The sequence below is a fragment of the Protopterus annectens genome, chromosome 14.part0 (assembly GCF_019279795.1).
Source record: "Protopterus annectens isolate FY-2018-M chromosome 14.part0, PAN1.0, whole genome shotgun sequence".
Lineage (NCBI taxonomy): Eukaryota > Metazoa > Chordata > Ceratodontiformes > Protopteridae > Protopterus > Protopterus annectens.
In genome coordinates this window covers 914,869,105-914,891,553 of record NC_056748.1, presented here as the reverse complement: position 1 = coordinate 914,891,553, position 22,449 = coordinate 914,869,105, and the positions used below count along the sequence as shown (strand labels likewise).

Here is a 22,449-nt window from a genome sequence, read left to right as displayed (position 1 = left end):
TAACTGTGTTTTGGAAAAGCTCACACTTCCTCCATTTCAGCCAGCAGACAAAGCTTCCCTAAAATACTGTATAGGGAAGCTGTGCTACTTGTGACCTTGACTTCAGCCTGAAGAGCATTAGAGCTGCAAGCCCTCCTGGCTATCCCACCTTTCCCAGTTTTTCACAATGACAGGGGTTACTCTTAGAACTAGCCCTTCATTAATGCCCAAGGTGGTGAATGATTTCTCCGTGAGTCAAGCTATCTACCTATCTTCTTCCCTAACCCACAGGGGAACATTGAGAGAGTACTTAACTTCCTGGATGTTCACAGACAAGTCAGGTTTTACCTGCATAAAGCCAAGCCCATCAGACAGGCTCATCAACTCTGTCTCCTTCCATCCCAGAACCCTTAGGGAAGGAAGAAACCAAACTAACTATCTCTGCCTGGATTTCCAAAGCCATCACCTTCTGCTACAAATACCTTTGGAAATCCCTGCAAGGCACTGTCAAAGCTTACTCCACCAGGGCTATGGCTTCATCAGGAGCCTTCTTCAAAGTTCTGCATGCCTCTGTCATTCTTGAAGTAGCCACTTTGATCATTAGTACACAAATTTACTAAACATTACAAATTAGACCACATTTCAAAGGCCAGAGCGGGTTTTGCCATTGCTGTTTCATGGATTCCTGGAAACCGCCTCTAGACCACCACACCTTCCTTCACAGTGAGCTTTGGCACTCATCCATATGTTGAATACTGCAGCATGGAATAGAAGGACTTAGGAAAGTTGTGTAAAATCTTACCATAACCACAGATGTCCTTTTCTTCCATGTTGCAGTATTCCTTCCCACCCTCCTTCCCCTCCTGTTAGGCTGCATTTTCCTTTCTGGGTGGCACAGGACTGCATTGCCCTTAATGGGACTGTTCCAGCTGGAACTTGCAGTTCTGAGGGATGGTGTTTGCAGACGTCACTTTAATGGCCCACATTCCTTGATCCACATCAGACATCCCACGCGTCATACAAGGACTGAAAACTTTTGTATACTGACAGGACGTTCGTGAAGCAAGAGGACTAAACCCATATGTTGAATACTGTAACGTGGAAGAGAGGGACATCTGTGGTTATGGTAAGATTTTACACTTCTTTCCTCCACAGTATGTGGTTTAGTCTTTTCTTGGAACAGGGAAGAGTCTTGGAGACTTGCACTGGGTTTCTCCATCAGTACTTTTTTTCTGGTGTTTCTGCTTTCAAGATGTTGTCCTTACAGCTCTTCTACCATTCATTTATTTGACTGGTTTTCATAGTGTATCTAAGGATACCTACTTCCACATTATATTCACTTTTCTTATTGGAAATTTCTGAGGTTTTCAACTTGCTCATCACATTTCCAGTTCTCTCTGCTTTTTGGATTTTCTTCTACAGCACCAAGTGTTTTCACAAAGTGCCTCACTCTAGACATGCCTTTACTGCAGAACTCTGGGAATCCATATATTCCCTTATTTGGGCAAACTACTAATACAGACATCTCAGAATATGCTCTTGATGACTCGTCTCGACTCCACCTTGTCCCTCCTTCACAGTCTGCGGTTCACAAGAGAATAAGCAATGGAACTAACCCAAGACTTGGGTTTCTTGGAGTACAGACTAGACACCAAACTTGTGCAGGCTTTTCTATCACCAGAGTGTAGAGCTTCAGCAGTTACTTCCTTTCTTTTCCTCTTCAGACTTGCAAGACAGATTTTCAGGGCATTGAGGTTCAAGACAGCATCCATTCCCATGGTACTGTTGGCCAGGCTCGCATACGAGGAAGATTGAGTAGTACTCAAAATCCACCTGGTCCCAACATTCCCATCTGCTGGATACCCAGATTGCTCTCCTTCCTTTCCTAAAGAAGGAAATCCTTTGGCTGTCCAGATTAAGTTTAACTCTGGTCTGCTTTTCAAAATACAGGCACTGCAGCAGGAGTGCACATAGATGCATCAGGCGATGCATGAGGAGCATGGTCAGGCAACCTGAGAGTCCAAGGACAATGGCCAACAAATCTACGATCAGAAAACCTCAATCTGCAGGTGTAACCACTAATGCAGACACTGTGGAGCTTCTTCAATTCTTGGAACTCTGGTCCCATATTAGTGTTCTCAGAAAGCACAATGGTTGTGTTGTACATAAACAAGTAGGGGGGTTGCAGATCATATCAGCTGTGCAGACTGGGGCTTATGGCATGGGATCAGGCCTTAAAAGCTAACTTCTCTCCAAGTAATTTATATTCCCTCTTGGGACAGTGTTTTGGCAGACATTTCAGACCAGTCGGGGAAGATCACCATGACTGGATGCTAAACGGGAAGATCTTCCTTGACACACATTTGGATGATCCCACAGATTGGTTTGCCTCCAGCAGCAACAAACTTATTCTCTCTCGAACCAGAACATACTGTTCTCAATCTTGGAAAATGCATGCAGTGTCATTTATGTGGAAACAAAGAATCTGATTTGCATTCTTTCCACTTCCTGTTCTTCCCAAGGTCTTGGTGAAGATCCAAAGAGACAATCCGAAGATCTTACTAGTGACTCCCTTTTGGCTAAGGTAGCATTGTTTTTCCCATTTTCCTTGCACCTAGACTAGGTCTATAACCAGATGTTGTTCTTCGTGTTTCACTGTTGCAGTCAGCACATTTGGGTTATCTGCTTGCAGTAGCCCTCAGTCAGCCTGATTAACAAAGTCTTTGGTTCTGCGTCGGTTGCTGTCTTTTTCCACGACTTCAGGTTGTCAGGGGTATAAAACATGCAGCCTACGCTGTTACATCTGTATTTCTTGCCGTGTGCTGCCAAAAGCAGAAGCAGTTCGCAAGTGCCAGTCGGCAGACTCCTGAAATTTTCGTTTTAAGACTTTCAGAACCGAAGTCTTAAACTAGAAGCTAAGTACCCCATTGGGGAATCTTTTTTCTTGCTCTAAACAGATATCAGTAAAAGTAAATAATTGCATTACTTGTGGAAAGCAAATTACCTCAAAGATTTTTATTCGTACTGTATTCCTTGCCTAGGCCCTAACCACGGCATACCTCGCTGTTGGTTTTGTGCCTTATTTAAACCATGAACTATCAGTCTGTATAATTTCGCTTCTAAATACTTTGGTGCTTGGTTAAATTATTCTGATATGTCTTCGGTAAGCTATCCAACTACCAACATTCTGAAAAAACGCAAAGATAGCGACAGGCTGCCTAGGTCCAAAGCTGCCAGTGACTCTTCTAAGCCAGTCGCCAGTACTCAGGTGCTTTCGCAACCCCTGATAGCTATTTCAGATTCACAGGCCTCTACTGAGACCCTTTCGGAGTCCGGTATGCCGCGATATGCTTCAACTGTGGAACCTGCGGATGTCTCTACCTTGGATGGGTCCAGAGCCGCTGTGCAGGCACCGGTTTCTGAGGGTGTATTCAGGCCTACTGACTTGCAAATTAAACAGACGCCATCTTCCTCTTCAAGGCCTAAAACTCTAGCCATGTCTAGAAAACTGACACCCAGACCGCATGGTCAGGCCTCTATGCCTAAAAAACAAATAAGAATGGCAGAAGACGTTATTACTTTAATCAGAGGAAGCCAGCCTTCTCCCTCTAAGAGACCTAGGACTGAGTTTGCTTATGATACTTCTGACCAGGATTCTGAATTTTTTGTTTCTTCTGATGACCAGGATTTACCTTTGTCTACCTATGAGGATTCTGATGCTGAGGACTCTATTCCCTCTGCTCCCCCCTCCCCCAAGAGGATATCTCTCTCAGTGAAACCTTGCATACTCTCAGGGAGCATTTTTGTTGCGAAAGTCAGGATTTCTCTGATTCTAAAAAGAGGCTTTGGAGTTTCTTACTCCTGCCCCAGCACAGGCATTTAGCCATACCTCTTGTACTGTACATTGTTGTTGCCTTTTCTGAATCTAGCTTGGCCCTTGACTCCTTCCCTCCTACTCCCAGAAAACCTGATAGATATTGCAGGGTCCCTGACTTTCACAAGTTCCTTTTTAAAAATCCTACTGCAGATCCTGAGACCATTTCACAGGGACCCAAGGGCATTAAAGCTACTACTGCCAAAAATCCTACCCCCTCTGATGGAGACTCCAGGGTGCTGGATAGATGGGGGTAAGAAGGTGTACACTTTTGCAACTTTTGGCCATTAGGGCGTTAAACTTCTAGTTTCAGATGTTAAAGTATCAGCAGCATATTATTGTATTGCTTAAACAGAAAATGATGATTCCTGATTGTGCCGAAAATAAGGATTTACAGGATTTACTGCATTCAGCTGAACAAATTGGAAAAACTACTTTGCAGTGTGGTTTTGATTCACTAGAGGCATCTTGCAGGGCTGCTGTAAACTGGTTCTGTACTTAGAAGGCATGCTTGGCTTAAGGAGCAATCCTTGCCACATCATGTTAAAGCAAAATTACTGGATGCTCCTTTAAACCAGGACCGCTGACTGCAACAAAGCAGAAGTTCTTAAAAAGTTGGAGGAAAAAGCTGAATCTATGCAAACTGTTAAAGATTTTTTTACAAGTACAATCTCCAAGGTTTAGTAGGCATTGGTCTTCCAAGAATTGGTCTTTTCCTGCCTCTTCCAGACCTTCAGTCCACACCCAGATCCAGCAGAGCTCCCAGGCTTCAGTCCCAGGGTACACACATGACTAAGCAGTGGGGGGGCCTCCACTTCCAAGTATGGGAGTAATAAAACTCCCCCCTATGGTAAACTGTCTCCGACTTCTTTTAATAACTTCCAAGCATGCCCTTCATGCAAAGAACTGGGAACCCATTACCCAAGACAAATGGGTTTTAAATAGTGTCCCAGGGATACAGATTTCACTTCCACACATTACCAACACCAAGCGGTTGGCCAGATCTACCCCCAAATCAGTGGGCAGAGGCCCAAAAACAAGTACTTTCTCAAGCATGGAGGCTATTCAATTGGTACTGGAATAGGAAAAGGGACAAGGTTTCTACCCCTGGTACCCAGGAAAGACTATTTATGGCGTCCTTTCCTGGATCAGTGTACTCAACACCTTTTGGTGATTCCAAAATTCACGATGCTGACTCTTCAGTTGCTCCCTATGCTAGGCAAAGATGCCTGGTTGGCAACACTAGATTTAAAGGAAGCATACTTGCACGTCCCATTCAGGGACTCTTGCAGAAGATACCTACGCTTCAAAGCATGCTACAAGAACTATCAGTTCTGTGCCACTGCCCTTTGGCTTATCTACTGCGCCCAGGGTATTTACAAAGTGCCTAACTCCAGTCATTGTATTTTGCAGGCAAAGAAATATCCAAATATACCCATACCTGGACAATTGTCTAATTCAAGCAGAAAGCCAGGGCATACTTTTGAATCATCTGGCCTTTGTACAAAGGGTGCTAACTTGTCTGGGGTACACCATAAACAAAAATAAATCACACGTGGTACCCTGTCAACAAATTATATTCCTGGGAGCAAGCTTGAATTCAACTTCCTAGATGGCTTTCCTCACGCCAGAGAGAAAAATTCTTTTGACTACCTATTTCAAACTAGTGGCCACAAAAACCCTGCTATCTGCAAGGCAAATTCTACAAGCCTTTGGGGTTCATGGCCTCCTGCATTCTTCTAATTCCATTTGCAAGACTGCATATGAGGAAACTACAGTGGTATCTAAAAAGCCTAAGGTGTCAACATTCTCAGGATCTAGAAACAATGATTCCTGTCATACCTTGCCTGCACCTAGAGTTCCTTTGTTGGGCAGAGGCCTGCCACCAAAACAAGGGACTACCATTCACACTACCCCCTGCTGGCCAAACCCTAACAGATGCGTCAGACTATGCATGGGGGGCTTACCTGGCAGGGAGGTGCATTCAGGGCAAATGGAACCCAAGTCAAGTACACATGCATATCAGTCAAAAAATGTTAGCTGTACAGAATGCTCTGACAGCCTTCAAGGACCACATTCTTCCAGGACAATTAATGGTAAAGACGGACAACACCACTGTTGTGGCACATAAGCGGGGGGGGGGCACATTCTTATCCCCTCTGCAGACTAGCCATGGCATTGTGGAACACAGCCTTGAGCTACAAAGTGCACCTACAAGCTAAGTTCCTGCCAGGAAAACTAAATACACTGGCAGATGGACTAAGCAGGAACCTCATGGACCCACACAAGTAGAAACTGGAACCAAGGATTTTCAACATGTTGACAAGCAAATGGGAGAGCCCAGATATAGACCTATTTGCCTCCCCCCAGAACTATAAATTGGAAAAATTTTGCACAAGGACTCGCTACAAATAAGCTTGGAAAGTGGATGCTCTGTCCTTCAGCTGGAAAAACCCTATCAGTTTATGCCTTTTCTCCTCTGCCTCTGCTCTCCAAAGTACTACTAAAGGTCAAACAAGACAAACCAAGGACGATTTTGATTCCACCAGACTGGCCGTGCCAACACTGGTACCCCCACTTGCGTAGTGTCACTGGCCCCATGGCACCTGCCTCAAATTCCTACTCTGTTGGCTCAGCAGGAGAACCAGATTTTGCACCCTCAGCTTCAAACGCTGACCTTAGCAGCCTCGCTTATTACCTAATCTCTCCACCATCTCTCAGTAAACCAGTGATGTAGTCTGAGGCAAGGAGGCCTAGTAATAGGAAATCTTATGTTGAAAAATGGAAAAGATTCTATGTTTGGAACCAGTCTCAAGGGATGAGCACAGCAGTGTTCAATTTACTTCACATTTTACAATACTTAACTGAGATGCTTCACAAGGGCCTGTCTTTCTCTTCCAAAATTCACGCCTCAGCCATTTCAGCTCATTGTAGTACAGAACTTCCCCTCTTCTCTCATCTCAAGCAGTTCCTCAGAGGGGCCAAAAAATTGACCATCCAGGAGAGCTGCAACTCCAGCCTGGGACCATAACTTTTGTATTGTGGAAACTCACTCTTCCTCCTTTCGAGCCAGCTGCCACTGCAGTTTTAAAATTTCTTTCTTGGAAAACTGCTTTACTTTTAGCAATTACTTCAGCTAGAAGGATATCTGAATTACAGGCCATTATGACAGTGGAGCCTTTCATCATCTTTCATGCAGACAGGGTGTCCTTCAGGACCAACCCCTCCATGTCCAAGGTGGTATCCAGTGTGGCCTTTCATCAGTCCATTCATCTGCCAACCTTCTTTCCTAATCCACAGAACAAAGAGGAACGGATACTGCACTCCTTAAATGTGCACATACAACTTATATTCTACTTAGCAGGACTAAACCTCAAAGGAAATCTGAACTGCTGGTGGCATTTGCTGTAGGGGCAGAGGGGAAGACCATTTCAAAGCAAACTGTTTATAAATGGGGATAGGCCATTGCTTTCATTTATGCTATAAGCACCATGGAAAACCTACCCCACAGTGGATAAGATCACATTCCACCAGGGCTGCATCTACCTCTACAGCCTTTCTCAGAGGCATCCCTACCAGGGACATCCTAGAAGCTGCTACCTGGAGTGCTGTACATACTTTCACCAAGCATTATCATCTTCCAATTTTCTTTAAATCCAGAGCTGGCTTTGCCTCTGCAGTCTTGCAGGGCCTTATTGCTAGGCCTAATGCTATCTAAACTACTCCTCCCATCCTTAACTTTGGGATTCTACCCAAATGTGATGACTGCAGCAGTGACACACGAAGAACATAGTATAGTTGTGTACACTTACCATAAATTTAGATGTCCGAGTGTATTCACTGTTGCAGTCCTGGTTACCCTCCCTCCAGCCCCCTTACTACTTTGGGCTATACCTTTACGCTCCTTTACTATGCTTAAAAGCTTTTTGGTGTATTTGCTTTTTTGTTGGAGGTATAACCTTGTATATTTATAGACTTAATTGGTTCCCATTGGGGGGCACCTGACATCTGGGGCAAGAAAAACTGATGTAATGGTGTTGGCTGCATGTTTTATACCCCTGATGACCTGACATCACGGAGGAAGAGACAGCAACCGACACAGGACCCAAGACTTTTGTTAATCAGGCCTACTGAGGGCTACTGCAAGTAAATAACCCAAATGTGATGACTGCAACAGTGAATATACTCTAACATCTACATTTATGATGTGTACACAACTGTACTTTACCTTCCATAGAGGACTTGCTCAAACAGAAGGGCTCATTGCTATGTTCCAGTATGCCATTCCCTCAGCCTGACATTATAGATGAGAGAATTCTTTCTTCAAAAAAATAAAATAAACTGAAGTACATTTAATATATTCATTTTCTTAAAAAAAATTTGGAGATAATAGAAGTCTGTTCCCTTTTAGTCACCAATTTTCTGAGGATGTCCTGCAGGGTTCTCCAGGATTCAGGGATTCTTACCAGGAAATGTTGCTTATCCAAATGGAAAATGTGTCATGCACATAAACAAGATCCTGTACGGTCAAATACCCTGGTCCTTATTTGTGAGAGCTGTTGAAATGTGGTGTGGCATCATCCTCTGTTAAGGGACACCTCTGAGCCATTTCTGTTTGCTTACCCATTGGTCCTCCCTTTCTGTCTAGACTTGAAGCTAAGCAGTTCCTAAAATATATACTGCACCTAACCTCAGAGGAAAGCTGTCCCATCTGCTGGGGACTTCAGTGTTTTGCTGGAAAAATTCACTCTTCCTCACTTCAAACAGCCTTTGCCTCTGTCAAATTCTGTTCTTGGAAAAAAACATTTTTGCGGTAGCCTTTACTTCAGCTATACAAGTCTTTCCTAATGGCTACCCCTCCTTTACTTATTTTTTCATAAGGACATTTGTTTTTGAAGGCCAGTCCCTCAATGCCTAAAGAGGTAAATGAACCATTTTTCAGTTGGGCCATACATCTTTTCACCTTTTTTCCTAGCCCACAAAATGGGGAGAGGATTTTCTATTTTCTTGATGTACATAGCTCATTTTCTGTTTTGAGAAGACTAAGGATATCTGCAAATCTGACCAGTTGATGTCCTTCAAGGATGCATCTGCAGTCCTAACATATGGGTTGTCCTGCCTCAGGCAGCCCTCGGTCGGCCCGATTCCAAAGTCTGGGTCTGGCCTCGGCTGATGTCGCACTTCACCCGACGTCATAGCTCCTGGGGTATAAAGGCATCAGCCGACTCCATTTTCCTCAGTCTTTCTTGCCGCGCGGTGCCAGAAGCAGAAGCTGTTCGCAAGTGCCGGTCGGTCAGATCCAGAGATTTCAGCTACCGAAGACTTCTAAAAAGCTAAGTACCCCGTTGGGGACTCTTTCTTGCCTCGGCCAATGTCAGAAAAAGTAAATAATTGTTTAACTTGTGGGAAACAAATACCTCATAAGGATTTCCACTCTTACTGCCTTCCTTGCTTAGGCCCAGACCACGACGTATCAGCTTGTTTAGCCTGTGCCGCCTTCAACCGACAGACACTTAGACGTCGGTCGGAGTTTGCAGAAGAGTTTTTTGGTCCCGCTTTTGCATATAAAATGCCGTCTTGAGACTCCGCCTACTCATTTAGCTAAAAAATGCAAGGAAAAGGACCGACGCTCGGGGCCCGCGGTTTTGGCTGAAACCACGGTTAGACCTACCGCGAGTGTCTCGGGTTCGGCTGAAACAGAGTCCTCAGTTCTTCCGGCCGCAAGCAGGCCTCCGACCGAGGCCTCAGAGGCCCCGGCGGAGTCGGCTACAGAAATTCCTACCGAGGAAGCAGGCACACTAGAATTGTCCGACACCATTCCGTTGGACATTTCTACTCCTGCACGTGGGGCAGCTAGACCCCCTGCTTCTATGTCCATTAAGGCCTTCTCCAGGGCTAAAGCAGCTAAACTTTCCATGGCCTTATCTACAAAAGCTCCAGCTCACAGGCCTTCCTCAAGTTCTCAAATTCTCAGAATTGCTGAGGACCTTATTTCTTTGATCAGGGGATCCCAACCTCACCCAGAGAGGGCCTCACATCCCCCTCCTGAAAAAAGGCCTAGGACTGACCCTCCTGAACCTCTTTCCTCTGACTATTCCTTGGATGGATCAGATGTATCAGACCATCAGGAAGGCCCATACTCACCTTATGAGGATTCGGATGCATAGGACTCCATTCCTTCTGCCTCCCCCCAGAAGAATTTTCATTTGGGGAAACTCTACATTCAGTGAGGGAACATTTCCAATGGCAGGGTCAGGACTTCTCTGATTCTAGGAAAAGGCTAAGGACCTTTTTACACTTACCACAGCATAGGCCTCTAGCCATACCACCAGTTCTTTCAGTTGTTGATGATGCATACAATGATGCCTGTTCAGCCCCTGATTCTCTTCCCCCGGCCCCTGCCAAATCTGACAGATATTACAGGGTCCCGGATTCTCATTTCCACTTGTACAAGGCCCACGCTGCAGATCCAGAAACCATTTCTCAGGGTCCCAAGGGTGTTGCAGCTGCCTCTGCCAAAAAACCCCTACCTCTGAAAGAGAATCAAGAGCATTAGAGAGATGGGGTAAAAAAGTGTATACATCTGCTACTCTTTCTGCCAGGGCTTTAAACTGTCAATTTCACATGATACAGTACCAGGAATTTTTGTTAGATCAGCTAAATAAAAAGCTTTCCTCTCCTGAACCTTTAGACCGTAAGTCCCTTCAGGAGTTGGTACATTCTCAGCAGGTCAGTAATCATTTTTTAAAATGCGGCTATGATGCACTGGAGGCTTCATTTAGATCAGCTATGACTGGAGCTGTGATTCGAAGGCATGCCTGGCTAAAAGAGAAATCCTTACCAGGCCATGTAAAATCTAAACTCCTAGATGCTCCTATGGAGAAACAAAGTTTATTTGGCTCCCCTGCACAGGAGGTACTAAAAGTGGAAGAAAAGGCAAAATCTGTGCAAACAGTCAAGGATTTTCTGCAGGTCCAACCCCCGAGGTTCAACAGAAATTGGCCTTCAAAGAATTGGTCCTTTCCAGACACCACCAGAGCACAGAGAGGCAGAAATAGGCGCCCAAGAGGCAGAGGTTAATCAAGGGGTGCCTACAGGGGCCGTCAGTGGCAACCTGACAACCAGAGGAGTACCTCCACATCTGCGACTGCAACCACTTCCACAGGAACAGACACAATGACTTGGCTCTGATTCCGCCTACCAGGGAACAATTAGAAGCGCCCTTGGGCGGAAAGTTAGCTTTATTTTCAAAAAACTGGCATTGCATCACAGGAGACAAATGGACTTTGCAAACAGTAGACAAAGGCTACAGGTTTCATTTCCACACTTTACCAAAAAAGAGAGGAATGCCAAACCTTCCACCAAGCCAGAAGACAGAGGCTCTAAAACAGGTCATCAACTTACTAAGGATGAGAGCAATAGAAAAGGTACCATCTATGGAACAAGGCCAAGGATTTTACTCCAGACTATTCCTTGTACCAAGAAAAGAAACTCAATGGAGGCCTATTCTCTACTTGTCCGCACTGAACACATATCTCATTGTACCAAAATTCAAGATGCTGACCCCTACAGCAACTTCTTCCCATGTTGGGCAAGGAGTCTTGGCTGGTGACTCTAGATCTCAAGGAGGCATACCTGCACGTCCCTATACGACCAGATTGCAGAAGACACCTCAGATTTCTTGCAGGATCAGAGCATTATCAATTCTCAGCATTGCCCTTTGGCTTATCTACTGCGCCCAGAGTATTCACGAAATGCCTGGCATCAGTAATTGCACATTGCAGGCTTCAGGGAATTCAAATCTACCCATACCTGGACGACTGCCTAATACAAGCGGACAACAAAACAAAAATAATAAAGGATTTGGCCTATGTCATACAACTGCTACAAGCTTTGGGATACACAGTCAACATACAAAAGTCAAGACTAGTGCCATCTCAAAGGATAACATTTTTAGGTGCAGAACTGGACACTAACTCAGATGGCTTTTCTCACAGAAGAAAAACAAAAACAACTTCCAGTCTACTTCACGGCATTGACAAGGCAAACTCAGCTTACTGCAAGGAAAGTCCTGCAGGCCCTGGGGTTACATGGCATCCTGCATAATCTTGATACCACATGCCAGACTACATATGAGGAAATTACAATGGTACCTAAGAAATGTATGGTCTCAACACAGACAGTCTAGAAACCATGATACCAATCATTCCATGCCTGAAAAAGGAATTCCTGTGGTGGGCTCAGGCCTGCAAGACCAACAGAGGGTTGCCTTTCCACAAGCCACAACCAAGGCAGACCATCACCACGGACGCCTCAGACCTAGGCTGGGGCGCACACATGGAAGACAAGTGTATCCAAGGCCTATGGTTCCAAGACCAGCTGAATCTACACATAAATCTAAAGTAGATGCTGGCAGTGAAGCATGCAATAGAGGCATTCAAATCATTCCTTCAGCAAGGACCCCTGCTGATAAGGACGGACAATACCACAGTTATGTGGTACATCAACAAACAGGGAGGCACGCACTCCTACCCTTTATGCCGGATGGCAATGGAGCTGTGGAACCTAGGCCTGAATCTCAACATTCAACTGCAGGCCAAATTTGTACCAGGAAAAGAGAATATACTAGCAGACAAATTAAGCAGAACTACCACGGATGCTCACGAATGGATGCTGCATCCAGATATCTTCAAAACCATAACAAAGACATGGGGAATGCCAGAAGTAGACCTGTTCGCCTCCCCACTCATCCACCAACTGAAGAAATTCTGCTCGAGAATACCACCCACAAGCCTGGAGGGTGGACTCCCTTTCTTTCAGCTGGAAGGCCCTGACAATTTATGCCTTCCCACCTCTCCCATTTATGTACAAAGTTCTACTGAAGATCAGGGAGGAACAGCCAAAGGTAATTCTGATAGCTCCAGACTGGCCAAGGCAACATTGGTATCCGTTACTGAGAAGCATGTCTCGGACGAACCCATGGCCTCTACCTCTATGGCCTTTACTTCTAACATAGAACAACTACAAGACCCTGCATCCAAACTTAAAAACGCTGCAGCTAACCGCCTGGAAAATTGCATAAAACAAAACCAGCCTGCTTTATCTCAGAGAGTCAAGGATATTATCCTGGAGGCTCGCAGACCCTCCACAAGGAAAACATACTCAGCCAAATGGAAGAGATTCCTCATTTGGAGTGCATCAAACGGAACAGATGTCACAATTGCAAACCTAGCACACATTCTAGAATACTTAGCAGAACTGTTCCACAATGGCCTGTCCTATTCTTCCATTAAGATTCATGCTTCAGCAATTTCAGCAGAGTACAACATGGATCCTCCTATCTTCTCTCAACCTCTCCTCAGACAATTTCTAAGAGGGATCAAAAATGTAAAACCTCCAAGGAAACCACCTCTGCCTGCATGGGATCTCAATTTTGTGCTGGAAAAATGAACACTTCCCCCTTTTGAACCATCTGCATCAGCAGACTTACATTTCTTATCTTGGAAAACTGCCTTCCTTCTGGCAATCACTTCTGCTAGAAGGGTTTCAGAGCTACAGGCATTAATGGCAGTACAGCCTTTCCTCATCTTTCACCAGGATAGAGTGTCTCTGAGAACCAATCCTATTTTCATGCCAAAGGTGGTATCCAGGGTATCCTTGAACCAAGCTATTCATTTACCTACGTTCTTCCCTAACCCACAGAACAGGGGGGGGGAATTACTATACACCTTAGATGTACATAGACAACTGCGCTACTACCTGGACAGAACTAAGACCAGAAGAAAAACTGGCCAGCTTCTGGTAGCATATGCAACAGGAGTGCAAGGAAAAGCAATTTCCAAACAGACAATTTCAAAATAGATAGGAAATTGCATTCGATTCTGTTACTCTTTTCATGGAAAGACAACTGAAAATATCAGGCCTCACTCCACAAGGGCTACAGCCACCACTACAGCTTTTCTATGAGGAGTGGCTACCAAAGACATTTTAGAAGCTGCTACTTGGAGCTCCGTGCATACATTTGCCAAGCATTACAATCTTCCCTTATACTCCAGATCCCGAGCAGGCTTTGCAACTGCAGTTTTACAAGGGATCTTAACTACACCATCTTTATCTTGGTGCCTCCTCCCCCAGTTTGGCTATGGTATTCTACCCATATGTTAGGACTGCAGATGCATCCTTGAAGGACATAGTACAGTTTTGTACCTACCATAAATGTAGATGTCCGATAGGTATGCATCTGCAGTCAGGATTACCCACCCTCCTTCCCCTCTGTGGTATTCCTAGGGTGCTTACCCCTCTTTCAGCTAACTGGGGGAATCTATTATGGTGTATTTGTTTGTATGTATATATGTATATATATATATTTTTTGTTTGCTACTGTTTGGAATTTTCAGCATTTATCCAAATTTAGCCTTCCTAGAGGGCACCTGGCATCTGGGGCAAGAAACACTGAGGAAAATGGCGTCGGCTGATGCCTTTATACCCCAGGAGCTATGACGTCGGGTGAAGTGCGACATCAGCCGAGGCCAGACCCAGACTTTGGAATCGGGCCAACCGAGGGCTGCCTGAGGCAGAACAAACCCATATGTTAGGACTGCAGATGCATACCTATCGGACATCTACATTTATGGTAGGTACAAAACTGTACTTTTCTCCCTTCAGGATTCCGAGTTAGAGATTCCAGTCTTTAAACAAACCATTGCTAACTGATTTCTAAATCTGCTTAATTTTGCTACAGTCAGCATGGTGAGTCTTTCCCTTCTCCAACGAAGGTACATTCCACTAGAGCAATGGCCTCATCTAGAGCCTTTCACAAGAGGATTGACTCTAGAACCATCTTAGAAGCAGTTATCTGATCTTATGTACACACACCTTATCAAACATAGAATGGATTCATTTTTCTAAATCCAGAACTGCATTTGCTATATTACTGGAGCATCCTTCATTTCATAAGCTTTTTGAAACGCCCTATAGTTTGAAGTACTGCAACAATGATCTGTGGAAGAACATTGTATAGTTGAGTAAGAACTTTCACAGCAGTAAATGCTTTGATCACTGTTGCAGTATTCTTTCCCACCCTACCACCCCCTTTTTCTTAAGGATGTTCTTCGTGTTTCACTGTTGCAGTCATTACATTTAGGTAATCCTGCTGGCAGGTTGCCCTCAGTCGGCCTGAATTCCAAAGACCTGTGTCGGCCGCTGTCGCCCCTTCCCTGACGCCAGGTCGTCAGGGGTATAAGAAGCAGCAGACACCATTTTCTTTAGTCTTTCTTGCCGTGCAGTGCCCTTGTTGACCATTTTGTGTTGTTACTCTGGTTTACTGGCTGAGAGATGCGTATGGCTCTCTAGAAGGTTTTGGCTTTGGTACCCCAGCCAGGCACCCAGGTTATTTGGTGAGCTAACCCAACAATTTGCAACACTGCAACAGTGATTAGTAGGGCATCTATTTTTAAGTTTTTAAACATCTGCACTTCCATCCTCCCCAGTAGTGAAGTTTTGGGAGTTTTGCCAAGACTTGATACTGCAGCATTGACTACAGTGAAATTAATACATTTGTGTAGAAATTTCTGTGAACCTTGGGGTTGGGGCAGGTACCCTCCCTATCACTCCCCGCCCCAGTCTTACTACTTAAACAGTAGGGTCAGTGGGGCAAGTCATGCTCTGCCTGTGGAACATTAAGCTTCTCTACCTTAGACTAGAAAAATCTGAGGTGCTAGCTGATGGCCTTTTATGCCTCCCTTCTGATGTGACAAGGGCATTCATCAGTTGGTATTCAAGCTAGCTATTAGCTTTTGCTTGGTTGGTAGTCCCAAGACTTAATACTGCAAGGTTGATCTAGAGTTCTCTCTCTTAATGTTTTAAATTTATTTCTTGATTTTTCTTGCATAGTTTGAGTTGCAAAGTGATGTGGAGATGTCTGCACTTACTGTCAATTTTAACACATGAATACTGGAGTATGTTTTTTGTATGTATTACATTATAGTGGTTGAATATGATTTTTGTTTCATGTTAAAAATGCATTTTGTTCTTAGAGTGAAGATTTTTACTAATAGTTTGATTTCTTTTTTTTTTTTTTAGGTATTTAATTGATGTTGATGGGTGGCCTGCAGAAATTGCAATAAGAGGTAATTTCATGTATATGTTTTGTGTGTACTGCTTTGTGTGTGCATGCACCTGGTAAGTAGTAGAGCATAGTACTTCACCAGAAGAATTCAGTGAAAACACGTTGAACCTAGCAGTGTTATTGTGCTTGACTCCAGGTGCGATGACAGTATACAGAATTTTGCAGAATTACTGTTTAGTGTTTGTGACATTGTGTTTGGCTTTATATCTGTCCATGTGACAGTTCTGATACTGAACTACGTACCTCTTGCCTACCTGTTAACATGTACTTTTTTCTTTCCTTCTAAGTGCTTCTTTGTATAATCTGATTTGTGGAGGTTGGGGAAGGTTAGATTTAGTGATGTTCTTCATTCCACATTGCTGCAGTCCTAACTATTTCAGTCTTTTGCCGCATGGTCCGATGCAGAAGCAATTTTTTAGTGTGCAGGTTGGCGCTGAAAAGTTTCTCTAGAGTCAGACCCAGACCGAATCAATAACTGTATTTCTTGTGGGAAACAGACCCTCATAGATTACTATACTTTTGTGTATACCTTGTTTATTTGCCAGGTGTTTCTTTGGAGTCTCAGGAGAGACTTTACTGTTACAGGATGTATCCTCTCGTTAGAGCCTCCCCTTCTGTTTCCAGGGCTTCTTTGAGGGGCCAAGTTTTGCTTTTGTTGGGGGGTTTCTCCTAGTGTCTCAGTCTCTTTGCCTAAGAAACATATGCTTAAAATGGCAGAGGATTTGATAAGACTTGCAGGAGTACCCTCCTTTATCTGATTCTGATGTGATGATTCTACCTTCTTCAGCTCCTCCTGAGGATTTTTTTTTTTCAGAGACTCTGCATTCATCCATGAGCATTTTTAAATGGGAAGGGCAAGATTTCTTCTGATTCCAGGCCCAGCATAGGCCTTTAGCTATACCTCCTGTTTTGAATGTGGTGGAAGATGTTTTTGCAGAGGCTTCCCTGAATCCTTCTTTGCCTGCCTCCCCCCCCAAACCTGATAGGTAGGTATAGGGTGCCTGACGCGGGCTTTGGATAGATGGGGAAAAGAAGTGTATACTCTTCCACATGAGTTGCAGGATTTAGTTCATGTGTCTGAACAAGTGGGTAAACATTCCTTGCAATGTGGTTTTGATGCTTAATTACCCAAGACAAATGGGTTCTGGATATCATTCACCACTTACAGGTTTTTTTTTTCCATACATTGCCTTCAAAGGCATGCATGCAGACATTCCTCCTCTGGCTCCAGTGATAGCTACTTCAGGCTAAAAGGAATTCAAATCTATCCTACTTGGACGACTGCCCTGATTCTTTCAAGAAAAAGAAAAGGAAGACCTTCTTTGGCATATGTCATAGTCATAGCTAAGATGCCTAGATGCCTCTGGAATTCTGTGAAGTCCAGTCTAGTCTCCTCTCAAGACATGTGCTTTCTGGGTGTGAGACTGAATACAAACAAAATAATCTTTCCCAGTTACTTCCATCATTATCTCTTCAGTCGGGCTGACTGCGGTATCTCAAAATCTATGGACACAGCACTGCCAGGATTTGGACACTGTCATTCAAATAATACCTTGCATTCAGCATCTACATATCAACATGAAAGAGATGTTAGCAGTCCAGTTTGCATTTAATGCTTTCAAGGAGTTACTTCTTCCAGGCAGGTGTTGATTCTAACAGACAACACAACTGTCATGTGGTACATCAACAAACAAGGGGAACACATTCTTACCCATTGTGCAGGCAAAAAATGATTTTATAACTGGATCTCATGTATTTCAAAAATTGACAGTGTCATGGGGAACCAGACACAGCTTGGAAAGTGGATGCTCTTTTTCAGTTGGAAAAAAATCTTCATGTATGCTTTTTTCCACCTCTGCCTCTTCTCCCAAAGGTGCTTCTAAAGGTCAGACAAGACAAGCCAAGATGATTTTAATAGCTCCAGATTGGCCTCTCGGCACCTGGTACCCCATTACTGAGGAGTCTAGTAAGAAGCCTCCATGGCCTTTACCCTTGATTCCACACCTATTGTCTCAGAGGGACGGTCATCTGCTCAATGTCAAGCTTCAAACTCTTCATCTAACAGCCTGGCATATTCTGTTTTGAAAGACAGCAGGTCTCAACTTCCTCAACAGGTTTTAAATGTGATTATGGAAGCCAGAAGACCTAGTACAAGGAAAGTGTATGCAGAAAAATGGAAGAGATTTTTATTTTGGGCTGCAGCACAGAATTTGGAGATTTGTGTGGCTCTTCAATATCTTACTGAGTTATTGGACAAAGGTTTGTCTTTCTCTTCCATTAAGATTCATGCTGCAGCAATTTCAGCTCACTATGAGTGTGACCCACCATTGTTTTCACATCCTTTATTCAAGCAATTTCTTAGGGGGGCAAAGAATATAAGACTCCTGCTTGGGATCTCAATTTTGTGTTGGAGAAACTTACTCTACAACCTTGAGCCTGCAGCTACTGCTGACCTGAAATACTTGTCATGGAAGACTGCTTTTTTGTTGGCCATTACTTCTGTAAGAAGGGTTTTTGTGTTACAGGTCCTTTTGATTTTTCATAAGGATAGGGTATCATTACGCACTAATCCTTCTTTATGCCTAAGGTGGTTTCTAGTGTGGCTTTAAACCAAACTGTTCATTTGCCTACTTTCTATGCCGATCCCCAAAATAAAGGAAAGATTTTGCACACTTTAGATGTACACAGGCAATTGCGTTATTATTTAAGCAGGACTAAGGATTTTAGAAAGTCTCAGCAGTTGTTTGTTTCTTTTGCTTTGAGTTGGCAAGCCTGTGTCAAAACAAACTATTTCTAGGTGGATTGGGTTTTGCATTGCATTTTGTTATTCCCATCATGGCAAAGAGATTCCAGCTGGGATTAGGCCTCATTCCACTAGGGCTACTGCCACTTCAACAGCATTTCTAAGGGGGGTGGCAACTAAGGATATTTTGGAGGCAGCTACTTGGAGTTCAGTGCATACTTTCTCTAAGCATTACCACCTTCCTCTCTACTCTAAGTCTAGGGCTGGTTTTGCCACAGCTATTTTGCAAGGCATGTTATCAGCTCCTGCTTCCTTATGATTTGCCAGCCTCCCTTACCTCTGCTTTGGGATTCTACCCAATAGTTAGGACTGCAGCAATGTGGAATGAAGAACATAGTACAGTTTTGTACCTACCATAAATGTAGATGTTCGAGGATCCACATTGCTGTGTTTAGGGGTGGTTGTGTAGGTGAGATTATTTTCTGGTACCTTTGTATATATTGTATATGTTTTTGGTGCAGGTATGTTTGGTGTGTTTTGGTTTTGGCCTTGTCTTTTTAGGGTCTTCTGACATCTGGGGCAAGAAAAGACTGAGGATATGGACTACCCAATAGTTAGGACTGCAGCAATGTGGATCCTCGAACATCTACATTTATGGTAGGTACAAAACTGTACTTTCTAGTTATTCTGTGATAAAAGGCTATCTTGTAGTGTCTAGAAGCTTCAGGCAATTTTGCGAATAGTTGTACTAACTAACAGATTAGGCTGTTGTGTATTTCATTGTACTTGATTGAAAAAGGCTGTACTGTAAAATGAGCCGCCCTCGTTCAGTCCTAAGGCACCTATTTTTAGTTTATATACATATGTATTGTATGTATACTGTAAACTGTAACATTTGAGTTCTTTCCATTAGTTCAATTGAATTTTATTTAGCTGTATTGTTTTTTTTTTTCCATATGAGGGTTAAACACTGGATGCAGTGTTGTCCGGCTTCAAGCTGTGGTTCTTCAGATGTTCTTGTTTCACTGTTGCAGTAATCACATTTGGGTTATCCCTGCCAGGGTAGCCTTTGGACAGCCCGAATACCAGAGGCATAGTATTTTTGTCTGCTGCTGTTGCTTCAGGACTGACGTCAGGTCATCAGAAGTATAAAGTAAAGGCAGCCAACGCGATTGCATCAGTCTTTCTTGCCGTGGAGCCCGAAGCAGAAGCAGTTTGCACAAGTTCCAGTTGGCCGCTGCCCAAGTTTCATCTACCGAATTTAAGTTGAAGTCTTCTAAAGCTAAGTACTTGTTTGGTATCCTTTTTTCTTTCACTAACCGATGTCAAAGTTAATTGTCTCGCCTGTGGAAAGCAAATACCACACAGACTTCCATTCTTACTGTGTCACTTAGGCCCAGATCACATCATCCCCTGTTGTCACTTCTGTACTTAGTTCAACGCCAGAACTATCCGTCGGGCGCTTATTGTAGCCAGATATTTTCGCTTACAGCCCTCTAATTCCGATATGGCTTTGGTAAGCCATCCGACAGCAGCTCTTCTGAAAAAAACAGACCGCACAGGTCCAAACCTACCAACAAAGCTTTCGCTAAGTTAGTCAGCAGTTCTCCGGTTCTCAGTGAGGTACTTTCGCAGCCCCTGATGCCTGCTTCTATGGATTCGCAGGCCGCTACCGAGACCTATTTGTAGTCTGGTATGCTGCAAAACCTTTCTTTGACTAAGGATCCTGTGGTGGTTTCCACCTTGGATGGGTCCGGAGCCGCTGAGCAGGCACCGGCTTCCGAGGAAGTCCTTCGCGCTGCTGATACTTGATGCAAACAGACGTCTTTTTTTCACGACTACTGTCCTTTTGATGACCGTTTCTTAGGCCCAGGGTATGAACTGCACCCAAGAAACAGACCCACTCTCAGGCACCTGCTTCCTTGCCTCAGATGCTTAAAAAATGGTGGAAGACCTTATGCTGATGAAAAAGGGAAGCCAAGCGACCCCCTCAAAAAGGAAGAGATGTGTTCCCTGTTTCTGTCTGAGAGAGAGTCAGGTGACTCTGATGCTTTTGAATATGAAGATATGCAATCCCTCTACTTACGAGGTTTCTTATGCAGAGGATTCCATCCCTTCAGTCTCTCCCACAGAAAAGGTTTCCTTTGGGTAAACCCTGCATACCTTAAGGGAGCATTTCCAAGGGGAAAGTCAAGACTACCCTCTGTCTAAAAAGAGACTCTGGGAACTCCTAGATCTTCCACAGCACAGACCTTTTGCCATCCCCCCAGTCCTGGATGTTGTGGGGCTGTTTTCCTGGAATCCAGCTAGACTCCTGACACCCTCCCTCCTGCACCCAGAAAATCCAACCGGTACTTGTAGAGTATTTAAGCAGTAGAATACTAGCAGTATGTTGTTCTGATGAAGACTGTGTACAACAGTTGAAAGCTCTAAACCCTGTCTTTTGTATCGTGTGGAGTTACAATAAACTAACATATTTCATCACCAGGACGAGCAGTGATTCTTCAGTGTCGGCGTCCAGATTTTTATTTGGTTGGTGTTCGTTCACTATTTATTGAGTTGCTGACTCGCACAAATTTCTTTAAAAATCTTACTGCTGACCCTGAGGTAATTTCTCAAGGGCTTAAAGGGATTAAAGCAACCACTGCTAAGAATTCCATCCCCTCCGATAGGGATTCCCGAGCACTAGACTGGGTAAAAATATATATATATATATATATATATATATATATATATATATATATATATATATATATATATATACACACACACCTTGGCTACTCTTGATATCAGGGCAGTAAATTGTCAGTTCCATATGCTAAAATTTCAGCAACATACCCTTTAACTCCTCAAACAAAAAATGTCTTCCTTTCCTGCTTGGGCAGAATCTAAAGAATTACAAGAGTTAATGCATTCTGCAACTCAAGTTATTAAAGACACCTTGCACTGTGGATGTTCTTCATCTTTCACTGTTGCAGTCATTACATTTGGGTAATCTGCTGGCAGGTTGCCCTCAGTCTGCCTGAATATCAAAGTCATGGGTCCTGCGTCTGTTGCTGTCTCTTCTTCCATGACGTCAGGGGTATAAAACAGACAGCTGACGTAATTTTCTTTAGTCTTTCTTGCCGCGCTGTGCCCGAAGCAGAAACTGTTCGCAAGTGCCAGTCGGCCGACTCCTGAAATTTTCAAGTTTCAGAACCAAAGTCTTCATTTAAAGCTAAGTACCCTGTTGGGGAACCTTTTTTTTTTTGCTCCACACCGATGTCAGTAAAAATTAATTGTATTACTTGTGAAAAGTAAATACCTCTCAAGGATTTTCATTTGTACTGTATTCCTTGTCTAGGCCCAGATCATAACGTGCCTTGCTGTCGGTTATGTGCTAGATTTAACCACTGCACTATTAAGCGTCTGTATGTCTTTGCTTCAAAATTTTTTGGAAACAGATTTAACTACCGTGAAATGCCTTCTGATAGCAATCCGACTACCGGAGTTCACAAAAACGCAAAGAAAAGGACAGACAAGACCGTAGGGGTCCAAAACCGACAAAACTTCTCCTAAGCCAGTCACCGGTACTCAATGATGCACATGTCCTTCAAGGATGCATCTGCAGTCCTAACATATGGGTTGTCCTGCCTCGGGCAGCCCTTCGGTCGGCCGGATTCCAAAGTCTGGGTCTGGCCTCGGCTGATGTCGCACTTCACCCGACGTCATAGCTGCTGTCAATTG

The 22,449-nt window shown here is 43.9% G+C and overlaps 1 long non-coding RNA gene across 1 annotated transcript in view; it reads left to right on the top strand.

Moving 5' to 3' along the window:
- Nucleotides 1-22,449, top strand: part of LOC122789335 — a 296,062-nt gene that overhangs the window by 79,061 nt on the left and 194,552 nt on the right. Inside the window, exon 2 of the long non-coding RNA XR_006362806.1 lies at nucleotides 15,935-15,981. This is a non-coding gene — a long non-coding RNA (uncharacterized LOC122789335). The remainder of the gene's footprint in view (nucleotides 1-15,934; nucleotides 15,982-22,449) is intronic.